This window comes from Pongo abelii, chromosome 6, assembly GCF_028885655.2.
Source record: "Pongo abelii isolate AG06213 chromosome 6, NHGRI_mPonAbe1-v2.0_pri, whole genome shotgun sequence".
Lineage (NCBI taxonomy): Eukaryota > Metazoa > Chordata > Mammalia > Primates > Hominidae > Pongo > Pongo abelii.
In genome coordinates, this window is record NC_071991.2 from 55922234 (window position 1) to 55938006 (window position 15773).

The 15773-nt window shown below is 40.1% G+C and overlaps 1 protein-coding gene and 1 pseudogene across 1 annotated transcript in view; both read right to left on the minus strand.

Moving 5' to 3' along the window:
* CHN2 (chimerin 2) overlaps positions 1-15773 on the minus strand; it is a 317079-nt gene that overhangs the window by 291466 nt on the left and 9840 nt on the right. The gene's annotated exons all lie outside the window — the stretch shown is intronic.
* LOC129060669 (homeobox protein NANOG-like) lies at positions 1141-8033 on the minus strand (annotated as a pseudogene).

The following is a 15773-nucleotide window of genomic DNA, read 5'->3' on the forward strand; positions in this document are numbered from 1 at the left end:
TAGTAGAGACAGGGTTTCACTGTGTTAGCCAGGATGATCTTGATCTCCTGATCTCGTGATCCGCCCACCTCAGCCTCCTAAAGTGCTGGGATTACAGGCATGAGCCGCCGCGCCCGGCCAACTTCCTTTTATCATTAACAAATATCCCTCTTTATCTCTCATGATAATTTTTGCATTAAAGTCTACTTTGTCTGATATTGATTATAGCTTTCTTTTAGTTAATTTATGTATGATATATATATTTCTAACATTTTACTTTCAATCTTTCTCAGTCCACATAGTATATCTTAAATTTTAAACTTAGTAAAGTATCTTAAAACCTACTAGATTTAAACTTACTACAATTGGTTATCTGTATCCAGTCTGGCAATCTTTTAATAGGAATGTTGAAACCACTTATATCTGATATATTTACTGATATGGTTTCTTATAAGTCTACCATCTTAATTTGTTTTCCATTTATCACACCTATTCTTTGTTCCTGTATTTCTTCTTTTCACTTTCTTTTTAGTCAATCAAGTGTTTTTTAAAATATTTTTTCTCCCTTATTAGCATTTTAATTGAGCTTCTTGTATTATTATTTTAATGATTACCCTAAAGATTGTAAAATACACCTTTGACTTATTTCAGTCCTCTTTAAATTAGTAATTTTAACCTTTCCTAAACAACGTTTCTAAGCAGCTTCCTACACAGTGGTGGGAAACAGTGAGTGTTTCTTTCATTACCTTGACTACACATGAGTATAATTTGGCCTTAGCTCTAGAAGAGTCCACTTTTTCAGGTCTGAATGTGGCCCGGGCCACTGTGTTTTCAAAACCCATTCCTCATGATTCAGGATTTATAATAAGCACTGGATCAGTCTCTGACAGAGCCTGCCCGCATTACAGACAGCCTAAACTTCTTGTCTGTATTAGAACCTAACTTTTTTTTTCTTTTTTTTAAAATTATATCATTATTATTATACTTTAAGTTTTAGGGTACATGCGCACAATGTGCAGGTTTGTTACATATGTATACATGTGCCATGTTGGTGTGCTGCACCCATTAACTCATCATTTAGCATTAGGTATATCTCCTAATGCTATCCCTCCCCCCTCCCCCCACCTCACAACAGTCCCCGGTGTGTGATGTTCCCCTTCCTGTGTCCATGTGTTCTCATTGTTCAGTTCCCACCTATAAGTGAGAACATGTGATGTTTGGTTTTTTGTCCTTGTGATAGTTTGCTGAGAATGACGGTGTCCAGTTTCATCCATGTCCCTACAAAGGACATGGACTCATCCTTTTTTATGGCTGCATAGTATTCCATGGTGTATATGTGCCACATTTTCTTAATCCAGTCTATCGTTGTTGGACATTTAGGTTGGTTCCAAGTCTTTGCTATTGTGAATAGTGCCACTATAAACATACGTGTGCATGTGTCTTTATAGCAGCATGATTTATAATCCTTTGGGTATATACCCAGTAATGGGATGGCTGGGTCAAATGGTATTTCTAGTTCTAGATCCCTGAGGAATCGCCACACTGACCTCCACAATGGTTGAACTAGTTTATAGTCCAAACGCTTATCTTACTAGGATATAACCTTTTAACACAGATATTGTATGATTCCACCACTCCACATGCCTACCTTCACGAGGCATGACTTTGGCTGTCTGGTATTTATGGTTACAGGTAAGAAGGAAAGAGAGTCATGCTGGTGAGTGAGGGGGTGGAAGGTCAGGGTTGGGAGACAGGTGGGAGGGGACATCACAATCCCTAAGGAGACTAACATCACCCAGGGCCCTTTAGAGCTTTGTAATTAGTTCCAATTCATTGTTTCCTTTTAAGTGTCTTTTTTTTTTTTAAATGTAAGATGAAAAGGGTTAAAACTACAGGCTAAAACTAGTTTTATTAATATCTGAACTCTACCAGTCAATTTCATGTTTTAAGCAAAAGTGAATGTCTTCTGATTGCAATGCTAGCTCATCAGGATGATAAGCCATCTAGGGAATCCTGGTTAAACTGCTCTACTGTCAGTTCCTTCAAATCCAGGAAGAGACATACACGTCTTTGCGCATAAGCATTAGTTCACATTCAGATTAAACTATTCCTTCCAACCTGCTGCCCAAGGGATGACGCTGAGATGGCAAATTATCAGATATGTATCTTTTATTCAGATATCCTTAGGAGCATGTGCACATTCTAAAGGAAATCACTTTTATTTGCTCCGAGCTATTAAAGGAAGAACTAGAATGAAAAACAGTAAACCCAAAGGGCTTTAGGGCCTTAAAGACATCCTATAACCTATATCCCAACTAAATATTTGTATTCATATAAAAAGCACTGTTAGGATTCTTTCATCAGGAAGATTAATTTTCTATTTTAATTAGAAATATTTGATATGTCATAAACTTCAGGACATTTTCAGCTAACAAAAGTGCTAAGTGCTTGTACTAAATATTTCCACAATGGCCCTCCCAGTCTACACATTTTAACGCAGGTCATGATTTTACGGTCTCTTTTCCATTCAAACTGAAAGACTGATAAAGAGCCCTTGAGTAGTCCCCAGATAGGCTGCTGAAGCTAAGGAATGTCCCGCATGCATTTAGTTAGTTAAAAACATGCTGAGTCTTACATAATTACTGTGTTGAAGCAATGGCAGTGGTAGAGCAATAGGTCAGATAACTACTGTGGTTTACTCATTGCAAGGCACAGCCTGAGATAATATAAAAATAATTATATGCACAAACCAGATTTTCCAAACTGCTTATTTCGTTTTCTAGGTCAGTATAGCTGGTCAAATCCCTCTGAAAGTTAAGTTTTCCAGCTGACCACGAACGGTTAGTTCGCTTACATTATTTCTGTAAAATGCTGCATATATTTAGATGTTCAAAGGACTATGATATTTATTGTGACTCTCTGGAGGTTTTTCCTCCTAATAAGTACTGTTAGTACGCTGGGGAGAAAGAGCAGATCAAAAGCCGTGCTCCTGTAAAAGCTTAACACCATCTTCATTACCATGTAGTTAAAACCTCAGATACATACAAATAAGTTCCGAACTGCTTAAGACTGAATCCATCCAACAATGCAAATATAGCATTCGCATTTCATAAGTATAGCCAGTTAATTTCCCCTTCATTCTGATTCATCTGAGCCTCAATAATCTGCACTAAAAAATTGCCATGGTATTATTTTACCTTTATAAAAGAAAAATTGATAAATCAATTGGTCCTTGTGATTTCCAGGCTAGATCAGTGGTTTCCACTACCTTAAATTTAAAGCATTCACTATCTTAAACCAACACAGACCTGAACCAGCTCACTGAGAGGCTGGGGAGAGAGAAGAGCTCAGCCTCAAGGAGGCAAGAAGCAGGAAGAAGGGCAGGGGCCAAAACCTTGGCGGAATGATAAGCTAAAAAGTGACAAAGAAAGAAATGTAATTTGATAACAGATTTTATTTGAACATTTCCACAAAGTGATAATAGACAGTTTTAGGAAATATGGCCAGTGGGTTTCAAAATGGGCACATTTGCCCATTAGGAAGAGACAACACTTGATACAGTTTTTGGCAAGCTTCCAACCTTGTCAATTATCTCAATCCTAGTGCAGTCTTCAATCCTGGTGGGATTTCCACCTACCCAAGCGTCCTCTACCAATTTCCCCAACCCTAATTGTCTTTTCCTTCCTCTCAGATATACTGCAGAGTCTCCATGTCTCTGGAAATTAATCACTATTTGAGAGATTAATTGGAATTTCCAGGCTATTAATTGTAATGTCCTCTTCCTCTGGCTTTTTTAATTTTGAGGAAAATCTACAAGGACTCCTTCAGCAACTAAAATATATACTAAAAACAAAGAAGTTCCAGCCTCTCCCAACAATAGCTGCTTCTCTGCCATTTCTACTCTACAGCTTGCCAGTCATTACACCTGGAGAATTACTTAGGCTTAGTTACAAACTCCACCTGGGGATTTTAAGAAATTGGCTTACATAATAAGATTAATTATATATAACTATTTAAATGTTAAACGATATCATTTCCACTCTTTAAAAGAACGTGTTCATATTCAGACTCAGTCACTTAAGGAAGAGGAGTGCATAATTTAAAACCAAAAGAAAAGATAGTAGCTAACACTTTGTCCCATAGGTTATGGTCCTTGGAACATTTTCTTTCCCTGAGAAATTGAATCTGCCTTATTACACAGACATACACTTATGCGCAACATCCCACAAAGACATACACATACACTCACACATACTCACACACTAAAGACCTAACTTTCCAGCAGAAGCAAATGCTTGCCCTTGGAATGACATAGCAACAAGTACTTTTAATTCCTATTGGACCAGAAGTAAATGATTCCCGGCACAGAACATAAAATTGTAACTCAGAAGAAAACACCTTAGGAAACAGACTTAGATGAGTGTGCTGATTTTAAAAAATGCTTTCCTGGTATTAAGGAGTTACAACTACAGTTCTGGCTCCAGGCTAAATAAGACCCTTAATGGGGACCTCTGGGAGGCCTCCCAAGACTGTGACATTTACAGAAGTCGAAAGAATGAGAAGTTGGGAGTGCCTCAAGTAGCTAGGACCACATACTCTGGGAAAAATGGACAGCGAATGCAGAGGACGGCCTCAGGCTTCTTTTCTGTCTAGGGGCTGTACCTGTGCCACTGTAAGAATCCCCATGCAGAACTTCTGCTGGCATCTATGAAAGGGCACAAAAATCTCAGATTGGGTAATAATTTAAGGGAAGAGTTTGAACTAAAATATTTAATTGTTAATAACTTCACAAGTTCTGCAGAGTTTCACAGAGTCCAGATTCACTCTCAAACTTTGGACTGTGAACTCCTTTACAGTGAAGTTCATGTCTCCATTTACTCAGTCATTCATCCAAAAAAAAACAGTTTCCAAGAAGTTCTGGTGTGGCAGTCTCTCTGCTAGTAACTGGTGACCCAAGGGCCCCTCCCTTCCTGGAGTGACAGTCCACTGAGAACAGACTGAATAAAGAGTTACAAATGGACTGCTACATATTTATTTATGTCCTCAACGCCAAGCATGGTGGCTGGCATCCACTCTGCACTCACATTTTATGAAAGAGAGATGAGAAAGAGGAAAGAGAAACAATGAGAAAAATAAGGTTCAGGATATTGCCATCTCCCTGCCAAGTTTCATAGATAAAATATTTGGGTAATTAAGTAAGAGGCATTCAATGGTGGATTCGTATATAACATATATTCAAGTGTAAAAATATGTCCCTACCTCCATCTGAAATTATGACTATTAATCATTTTCAGAAATGACAAAGTTTTCAGTAATGTAGCCCCTATCAATTAGTTTCTGGCCAATAAACTGTTGGTGAAGATTAGGAAAGATACCACAAGAAGACGAGCATTACAGTATTGACTGAGGGTAATAAATTCATGGAATAGAAGGAATTCTGTAAGAGTTGAGATTAACTTGAAGGCTCCTGTCAAAGAGTCAATACTGATCCACAAAGGCATCCATCCTGGTAGAGATGAGGTTTCCTAGAAAAGTCAGATTTTAATGAGGTTATAACATATGGATAAAAGGGAATGATGGGCCAGAGGACTAGGGAGAGGGTACTCCAGCTCCTGCACAGGAAAAGAGGTAAAACATTAACAAAATGTGAGGGCTGCTGCTGGGTGCCAGGAACCATGCTAAGTCACTGGGGTGGTACCGTGATGACTAAGACCTAGGGCCTTACTCTAGGTGTTTACCGATAATTATTCAAGAGCCACAGAAAAAGAGGCCATATTTGAGCATAAATGGAAGTTTAAAAAGGGAAATAGGATCGAACTGACTCATTTTTGAAGATGAGAAAGTATTTCTTTACCAGGCGGCTTTAGCAGCATCCAGAAACACCATCTTTGGAATCAGGAAGGAGAAAGCATGACCACGGCTTCATTTCATTAAGGTCACCTGTGTTTCCCTTCTGAGACTAATGAATAAAGACACTGCTGATCAGACTAAAAAGGGCAATTATTGCTTGTGTGAATGTATGCACAAAGATTACAGTAATGCAGTTTTTTTTTTATGTTTAAGCTGTATTTTTACTCATTGAAACACTAGGTGAAATCAGGGTAAAATCAACCAAAGGAAAAATAGTTGTTTCATTCATTTGTACTTAAATCAACTAAAGTAGTACTAATGTCATTATGATGCAGCAAATATAAGACCTCTTTCTACAAAGATTAGCGTAACCAAAAAATTAGGGGATATAGTAAAACAGAACCAAAAAGGGTGAGGAAATCAATGAAGTATATTACAGCTTAACCTTTACCTCAATAGTTTTTAAAAAATAAGTAAAGCCTCCCAATCCCCAAAAAATAGGAATATACCTTCATCACACAAATTTGTACTTGTATTTCTTATTCTTGAGGTTAGATTCTAAACCCTGAAGATATTCAAACTAGTATTAGATCTACTTATCTATAGCCAGAGAGAGCTTCTATCATGTTGTCCTTAGTAGCCAAGGTTATTAACATGTCTTTTCTCCAGGAAGATCCAATAGGAAAAAAAGAAAGAAACCTCTCTGATTAGGCTCTAACCATAATCTACCCTCCATCATATTGACTGGATAGGCATAATGGAAGCCAGAACACGTGGTTTCCATATAAGAAAAATCCTATCAGGGAGGGGAGGAGGGGAGAGGAAGGATTCAGCCACTGCCCAGAGTGAAACTGAGTAATATCAATTTCACTCATCTTCACACATCTTCAGGTTGCATGTTTGTAGAGTAGTTTAGGAATAAATCCATGGTTTGTGGAGTACTAAAATACCTAGTCATCTGCTGTATTACATTAAGGCCTTCCCCAGCAGCTTCCAAGGCAGCCTCCAAGTCACTGGTAGATGAATTTGGCTGGAACTGCATGCAGGACTGTAGAGATTCCTCTCCACAGTTATGGAAGGGACTGTTCCAGGTCTGATTGTTCCAGGACTGGTTGCACTAGGTCTGAGTGTTCCAGGAGTGGTTGCTCCAGGACTGGATGTTCTGGGTCTGGTTGCTCCAGGATGAATTGTTCCAGGTCTGGTTGCTCCACACTGGAAGTTTCCCAGTCAGGTTCACCAGTCATCCCTGGTGGTAGGAAGAGTAGTGGCTGGGGTAGGTAGGTGCTGAGGCCTTCCGAGTCACACCATTGCTATTCTTCGGCCAGTTGTTTTTCTGCCACCTCTTAGATTTCATTCTCTGATTCTAGAACCAGGTCTTCACCTGTTTGTAGCTGAGGTTCCAGATACTAGAGAGTTCTTGCATCTGCTGGAGGCTGAGGTATTTCTGTCTCTGAAATCTATCATTGAGTACACACAGCTGAGTAGAAGAGAACACAGTTCTGGTCTTCTGTTTCTTGACTGGGACCTTGTCTCCCTTTTTTGGGGCACTATTCTCTGCAGCAGTGGGTTGTTTGCCTTTGGGACTGGTGGAAGAATCAGGGCTGTACTGAATAAGCAGATTCATGGAGGAAGAAGAGAAGAGACAGTCTCCGTGTGAGGCATCTCAGCAGAAGATATTTGCAAGGATGGATAGTTTTCTTCAGGCCCACAAATCACAGGCATAGGTGAAGATTATTTACAGTCGGATGCTTCGAAGCAAGGCAAGCTTTGCAGACAAGCCAGATCCACACTCATGTTAGTATTGAGGAAGAGGAGGAAAAAAATTAAGAGGTGGACTGGAAAAAAGGTTAAGGCAGCTTTAAGACTTTTCTGGAAGATGTTAGAGAAATATGAATTCCAGAAGCAAAAGTATCAAGAAGTTGGGATGAAGTGAGTTGCCTCCACAATAACAGGAGGTAACCAGCTCAGTCCAGCCCAGTATTCTTTTTTTTAAAAAAGAGTCCCTATCTTTTAGAGATACCATCTGAAATATTTACAGATGAAATGATGCCAAGCCTGGGATTTGCTTCAAAATGATCCTGGGTATGGGATGTAGTGAAGGTGAAATCAGGCTATGATGTGATCACTGTTGAAGTTGGATGGTAAGAGGTTCGTTATAGTTTTCTCTTTACTTTAAATATATTTGAAATGTTCTTTATAAATAAAGTTATTAAAATATACATTTGTAATAAAAGCCTACTGAATATGTAGGGAAAGATGAAACTTTTAAATGATCATTCAACAAAATAGTGCTACAACAGTGTAGCAAGTTAAAAAAATTAACAAAATCTCCTTGAACATTATTATTAAATAGTACTATGGGCTTATAGGGTGTTCTGTATACCATAACCATGCCTTGAGCAGACTCACTGAATCTGCTACATCTTTGGAGTTCTAGACCAATTTCTAATCTGTTTTCCAAAGTGCCAGTCACCACTCTAGAGTGGATCCTGAAATCAACTTGTGGGCCCTGATAGTTTTTAGATAAATGAAGATAAATACAATAGAAAAGACAGTCTCAGATCACATCACACATAACAGGATGAACTCTCTTTGTGGAACTTCTGTTTCTCTCTCTCTCTCTCTCTCTCTCTCTGTGTGTGTGTGTGTGTGTGTGTGTATGCCCACATGCAGCATTTGTGTTTAGTCTAATTTCAACATAATAGCCAGAATGGATCTGTTAAAACCTCAGTCAGGGCCGGGCGCAGTGGCTCACGCCTGTAATCCCAGCACTTTGGGAGGCCGAGGCAGGTGGATCACAAGGTCAGGAAATCGAGACCACCCCGGCTAACACAGTGAAACTCCATCTCTACTAAAAAAAAAAAAAAAAAAAAAATTAGCTGGGCATGGTGGCAGGCGCCTGTAGTCCCAGCTACTCAGGAGGCTGAGGCAGGAGAATGGCGTGAACCCGGGAGGCGGAGTTTGCAGTGAGCCGAGATCGCACCACTGCACTCCATCCTGGGCAACAGAGTGAGACTCCGTCTAAAAAAAAAAAAAAAACGCCTAAGTCAGATCATGCCACTGTCTTCTAGAATCCTCCAGGGACAACCTATCTCAGTGTAAAAGCCAAAGTCCTTAGGGTGGCCTACGAGGCCCTCCATGATCTGCCTCCTCCTCCCCGCCAGTCCTATTTACCCCTTTCTCACTCTACTGGCCTTGTTTCTGTTCCTGGAACACACCAGGTACACTTTCGCATTGGGACTCTGCAGCTGCGGTTCCTTCTGTCTGGAATGTACTTTCTCCAAATATCTGCATGACTGGCTCCCTCACCATCAAGTGTCACCTTCTCAGTAAAGCCTTCTCTGACCACTCAACTTAACACTCAGACCCCCTTACCCCCAGCATTTCCTGTCTCCCTTTCTGCTTTATTTTTCTCCATAGAACTTATCACCCTCTAATATACCATATAAATTAATAGATATAATTATATATAAAAGATACACATTTATATATACAAATCATATATAGTTCCTTTGGTTTATTGTCTGTCTGTATCTAGAAATTCCACAAGGTCCAGAATTTTTGTCTGTTTTGTTCATTGCAGTATCTCTAAAATCTAGAACATGATAAATAATAAGTACATATTGAATGAAGTATGGGTGTGTGCACAGTGTGTGTGGGGGATGTGTGTGTGTGCGCCTGTGTGTGTACGTGCTGAGTTTCATAGTGTAGGTCACATTCCAAAAGGCTTGTATGATACCACCTTGGAGCATACTTGGACTACCTCTGGGCTTACTAAGAGTGAAGACTGAAAAGCAAGTACAGCACAGACACCCAACAGTCCTCATGTCTTACAGGCTGGGTGCCTGGAACAAATGATGCCACTGGTAATTGCTACTTGAAATATGTGTATATGTGAGTGTAACTGATTTACACACAAGAGGGTTGTTCCCTTGGGGGACCACCAAGGCACCATAAATTGGCAAGAGGAAATAGGCAGATCAGAAAAATCATAAAATTTTTAAGACCCTCAGAGATGATCTGGGCCAAACTAATAATTCTACAGATGAGCATCAAAGTCACAAAATGATAACATAATTTGCCCCTGGACACACAAAAAGTAAATGCTGAGAAAGAACTACCATAGACTTAGGTCACATGATCCCTCATCCAGTGATCTTTACACATCCTGGCCCATCATAAAAATGAAAAACAGGAATCTGCTCCCCAAAAACCCTCCGCCTGTTCCCTTTTCCTTGGGAATAACCTGAAATTATTTCTCCACTTAGGCACCAATACATTTATTCCACTGGACTTGGCCGTTTGTAGGAATCTCTGTTTTAAAAACAAAGAACTGCTAATGATCACTATTTCTCATAAACGAAAGCCTTAAAAATTCCCTCCCATAGCAACCGGCAGTGGGTTGAATCATCTACTATTATTCCCTGCCTTTCTAATAATATAGTTCCAACTTACATCAGGTGCAGGGATGTTAAAGCCTGTCAAGAATCAAAACCTTCAACCCTCACTGTCCTACTTTTCATTAGAGCTAAAGACTCTATCCAGTTTTAAATTAATGGATTTATATTTTTTCATAACCATAAAACAAAGTGCTTCAAACCATAAAGCACTAACAAGTGAAAACAACATATGAGCTGTCAGTCATCTTACAGTCATCTTAATGTAGTAGGTTAGCAGAACATTTTTTTCAGGGAGTGATATTATTACTAAGTGAATAGTTGCACTAATTGCTTGGTTCTCAACTAAGACTATAATAAGCTTTTTGACTATGAGAGGCCATGTGTCTTGGAATTCTCAGTGTTTTGTTGGTGGCCTTAGAGACTCTAAGGGCTGAGGACATTCATGACATAATTGTGGCGGATGTTCTTGGTTCCCTCTTCCCCTTTAACAGAACCCTGTTCTGTTCAGGCCTCCTCACCCCTTCAGGAGAGGCTGGACCACCTGCACTCCAGGAAGGTGGTCACAACTGGACTAAGTACATCCGGGGAATCCTATTCCCTTGCCAGTGATTGGTTCACACCTAAGCATATGACAAAGCTGTAGCCAATGAGGCAAGGGGAACTTTGCTGGCGGGGTGGGGCAGGTGTGTCTGAGAAAGTCTTTCTTATCTTCCACAGGGTCAGGAGGAAGAGATTTCCCCTTCTCTGTTTCAGATATGATGCCAGGGGACTGCTACTGTCATCTTGACCCTGTAAAGACGTTGAGGCTGAGGACAAGGCCCCCCGACCAAGAGGGCAGCACTGAGAGAAGGAGACAGAGCCAGATACTGCAGTGTCTACAACCACGGTACCTCAGCACTTCTTTTTAGGGTTTTCTGTATTTGCGGTGAAACGTCCTAACCCTTACAATAATTGCATCCTGGAACGGTCTGGTCAGGATGTGAGGAGGTGTGAATGTGTTATATGTGTTGGTGTTAGCATGAGAAAAGTTTGAGTGAACAGCAGGTCCCAGGAACAGTGAGTCTTTTGTTAGAGATGGCTTAGCCTGTGACATTAGAAAGCAGGAGGAGCAAAGTCTAAAATCTGAGATGTCAGGGGAGCCGCAGAGGCCAGCACAAGGCATAATACCATCCCCACGTGTGCTGCTGTCATAGGGGGCCCAGGGTGGCCAGATTTCACCTGAGGGAGGACACAGAACAACAGAGCCACTGTAGCCCGTGCCCACTTCCTCTAGGGGTTGCCAGGAAAACACTCTGAATGAGACCTTAAGGAAGAAGTTCTAGTACTTGCTTTGTCTTCACACTCCCGTGAAGGGGCATTTATTTGTATTTTGTGGGGGTGCTTGTCTCAGGTGTCCTATGGGAAAAAGGAGGAAAGGCCATGAACAACTTGAAGGGGAGCCAGCCATCCTATACATTCACGCAGGCCATTGGATACTGAAGCCTGCCCAAAAAGTGGCTACCCAGGGACTCAGTTCCCCAAAGACGTCTGTCTTTAGCTTCATTAATTCCATGCCAGGGCCAATCTTCCTCCAACTAACAGAAAGTTTATCTACCTAGAGGATTCTCTATACTTGGGAGGAAGAAGAGGACTTTTGCAACAACCTGGCACTCAAAACCAGCAAGTATTAAAAAATGTTCATTGACTAGGTTCCTTATAGTGAACAATACATGGTTCTAGAAAATTTACTATTTATAATCACTCATATTTTCCATGTGGTCTGATCAAATGCATTTTTCCTTTACTTGTATAAGGTAAAAGTAAATACTGTCAGAACCTCTGTGACAGCTACAAGCGTGTAAAATTTAAGTCTTTGTAACAAAGTCTTTATAGTACAATACTGTGATCTGTTGTGATCAAAGGGTGTAGGTTCTTTGATTAGAAACAACAAAAGAGCCAGCAGATGATATCCTTGGAAACGTCTATACAAGCATCCATCTAGTGGGGGCATATGGAGGCAGCCACAGACGCATCACTGTACGAATAATACTCGGGAGCATCAGGTACACAGTAGAGAAACTTTCTTCCTGGATGACTCACACTCTACTTTGAGGCCATAGAGTTGTGCCCAGAGTTTAAAAAGCTGGATAAAAAGCTAATTAACTAGTCATAAGAAATGCACTAATTGCTTTGTCCAGCATTAGCAGAGGAGACCTACTGCTCTCCCTCATTCTTCAGTGAGAAGGAGGGTGCCATGGCCTTTCGGGGATACTGGGGAAGGGAGGCATTTATCTAGTGGAGGCTGAGCTAACCAGCCCTAGAGAGCAAGTCTCTATGGAACTATCTGAGAAGGTCAGGGGCTGGCTGCAGAAAAAGATGAATGTGGAAATGAAAAGGGGAAGAGAAGGGGCACCCCCATGTGTTGAGCAAGTTATCAGTGAATATGGATTGAAATGCCTCCCATCTGATTGCAAGCATCCTGTCTAGGAAGGATTTAACCTATGGGTTTGTTTTCTCTGTTTGCTCACCTTATGACTGATTCATCTTCTCTTTCTTACAATATCAATTTCTATGCTTTCTTAAAGTAATGGCTTTATTGAGCTATAAATCGCACACCCTACAATTTACCTGTTTAAAAGAAAACAATTCAATGACTTTTAGTTTATTCACAGATATGTGTAACTATTAAGTATTATCACAATCAAATGTAGAACAATTTCATTACCACAAAAAGAACTCATACCTATTAGCAGTCACTCCCCGTTTCACTCCAAACCTCTTAGCCGCAGGGGGCAACTCATCTACTTTCTGTCTCTAGGATTTGCCTATCTTGAGTGTTCCATACGTGTAGAATCATATAGTATGCGGTCTTTCACTTCTTTCACTTAACATACTGTTTTCCAGGCTCATCCCTGGTGTAGCATGTATACAGCATCGCTTTTTTGAAAATCTCCCTGTGGCTCTCCATGTTGAACTCTACCTTTACTACTTATGTTCTTCAGTCTTCACTATTCATTCCTGAAATGTGCTTGTGAACCACAAATCAAGGTAAAAACTCCAGATTCAGATAAATTCATGTGATTCTGCTCAGAGTCTCCTGTTGCAAGTACATGCAAATAAGTTAAAAAAAAATTTCTAGGCCAGGCACAGTGGCTCACACTTGTAATCCCAGCACTTTGGGAGGCCAATGCAGGTGGATCACGAGGTCAGGAGTTTGAGACCAGCCTGGCCAACATGGTGAAACCCCGTCTCTACTAAAAATACAAAAATTAGCCGGGTGTGGTGGCACGCACCTGTAATCCCAGCTACTCAGGAGGCTGAGGCAGAATTCCTTGAACCCAGGAAGCGGAGGTTGCAGTGAGCCGAGATCACGCCACTGCACTCCAGCCTGGGCGATAGAGTTTTTTCCATCTCGGGGGAAAAAGAATTTTTTCTAAAAGTTACTAAAGGCGTGTGGCTAATGTGAACTGGTGACAGGGTCCTTGCAAAACTGATTTACAAACAAGAGATAAAGGAGGGGAGGGGCTACAGTTGCACTCCTATGACAGTTACTGAGTGCTCGTACATGCCAGACACTGTGCTAGGCACTGGAGATCCAGCAGTGAACAAAACAAAAACAGCTGCCCTTGTGAAGCCAGTATTTTAGTGATACATGATAAAATTATTTTAAAAAGAAAAGCAAGGGAATAAGGTGAAAATTCGGAGTAGTGGTTACCTTTGGAAGGAGGGAATGAAATATGATGGGGAAGGAAAGAGAGAGGAATACAGAGGAAGACACAAGGCTAGGTAATGTTCCTAAATTGGGTGGTGGCTTTCCTAATAATTATGTGGCTACGCTATTACTGATTTTTTTGTATATATTGCATCTTATGTAAAACGTGTGTAATTTTTTTTACATAATAAAGAACCATTCCTCTAGATGGGAAAGTATAAACAGTGGTGTTGCTTGGATTGACTGAGCTAATTTAAAATGTTGGGACTGCAGGATGCATATTGGAGCCTCTCTACACAGAGTAAAGAAACTCTAAGTTGGCACGATTACACTTCAAGGATTTGAAAGGCTGATGAAGAAAAGCAAGGCAAGGTATTTAGGAGAAACTTTTCCAGTTATCTTAGAAGATCACGAGTTCTGAGTGGCCACTTACCACTCAGGAAAGGAACCTGTGGTGCATCTTATTAGAACATGAGCTTTATGATATCAGGGATTTTTAGGTTTTGTTCATAAATTTTCAAGTTTTTTTCACAGCCATTCACACATTCGATTCTAACAACTGGTATTATTAGCCCATTTTACGGATAAGAAAATAGAAACTCTGAGAGCTATTTGGTGCTGGTGTTTGGACCAGATCCCCAGCTTCTTAGAGCTTGTAACACAATGCCACCCTTGGACTGTGTGGTTCCAATGAACCCACATTAATTCATGAAACCCAAAAATGGATGCTAAAAATAAGTTTCAGAGAGTTAAATTTAAAGCAATAGGAAGAAACACCAATTCGCTCTATAGGTAGAAAATGGCTGAAACTCATTCCTGTAAGAAGGAGCACAAGCTGAAACTACAGATGGATTCAGACAAGTTTACATTAACTCCTGAATGACAGATTTACACTCAGCTATTTATGAAAAGTAAGATGTCTGCAGGGCATTTCCTCCCTGAAAGGCTGTTGTGCATTTTTACAAAATACCCTTACTGCTATTACTTTAGAATGCGGAACCAAATAAGTACTGTGGCAATTACTATGTTCTTAAGCCAAATGACATCGTTTAACTCAAAATGATGTCTTACATGTGTAATTGCCTAGGATTTGCTGTGATTCTATTTCTAATCTTAATCTGATATTAATTATTTCAGGAGAGTTTACAAAGCTTCTGTCAATTGCTTTTTCCTCTGAAGAATTCATATTCTGAAAAAAGGCATGTGGATTAGTTTGGCTGCTTAAAGCAAGCATAGGACTCAGGCTCTCCTGAGACCAAAGTTCAACCCTAGGTCATATTAACATCACATAGAACAAAAACTTCTGTGCCCTGGTCACCGGGAGTACCTTCAACCCTAGACATTGATCATGAGGCAGATCCAGAGAGGATATTTGGCTAGAGCTAACCAGGACCCCAACCAGAAATTAACAACTCAAAGGGTACATACTGAAAGAGAATAGTGCTCTCTGTGTATATGAAAATCAGCAAAAATAGTATTATTTACCAAATAAGTATGGTTTACTGGATCTCACTGTCTCTGAGGACAAGCACTGTAAAACAAAATGGTTATTTTTTTGTAATAAAGAGAATTTGAATGAGCAACTTAAATCAATATTAGGCAGTCAAATTATGTGTATTAGTATCTACACATCATTAACATAATCCCAAGTGAATTATTTAATTACTAAAAGTAATGCCAGAACTGACTTTTCATTTCCCTTGATATTAACTTATATATGATATAAATTTGATTGGAAATAATTGTTTGGAACCTAATCCACTTCCTCTTTCTGTGTATACATATATACACACACATACAGACATACAGATATGTGTGGATGTGTATGTAAACCCGCATACTTATCCATGGCA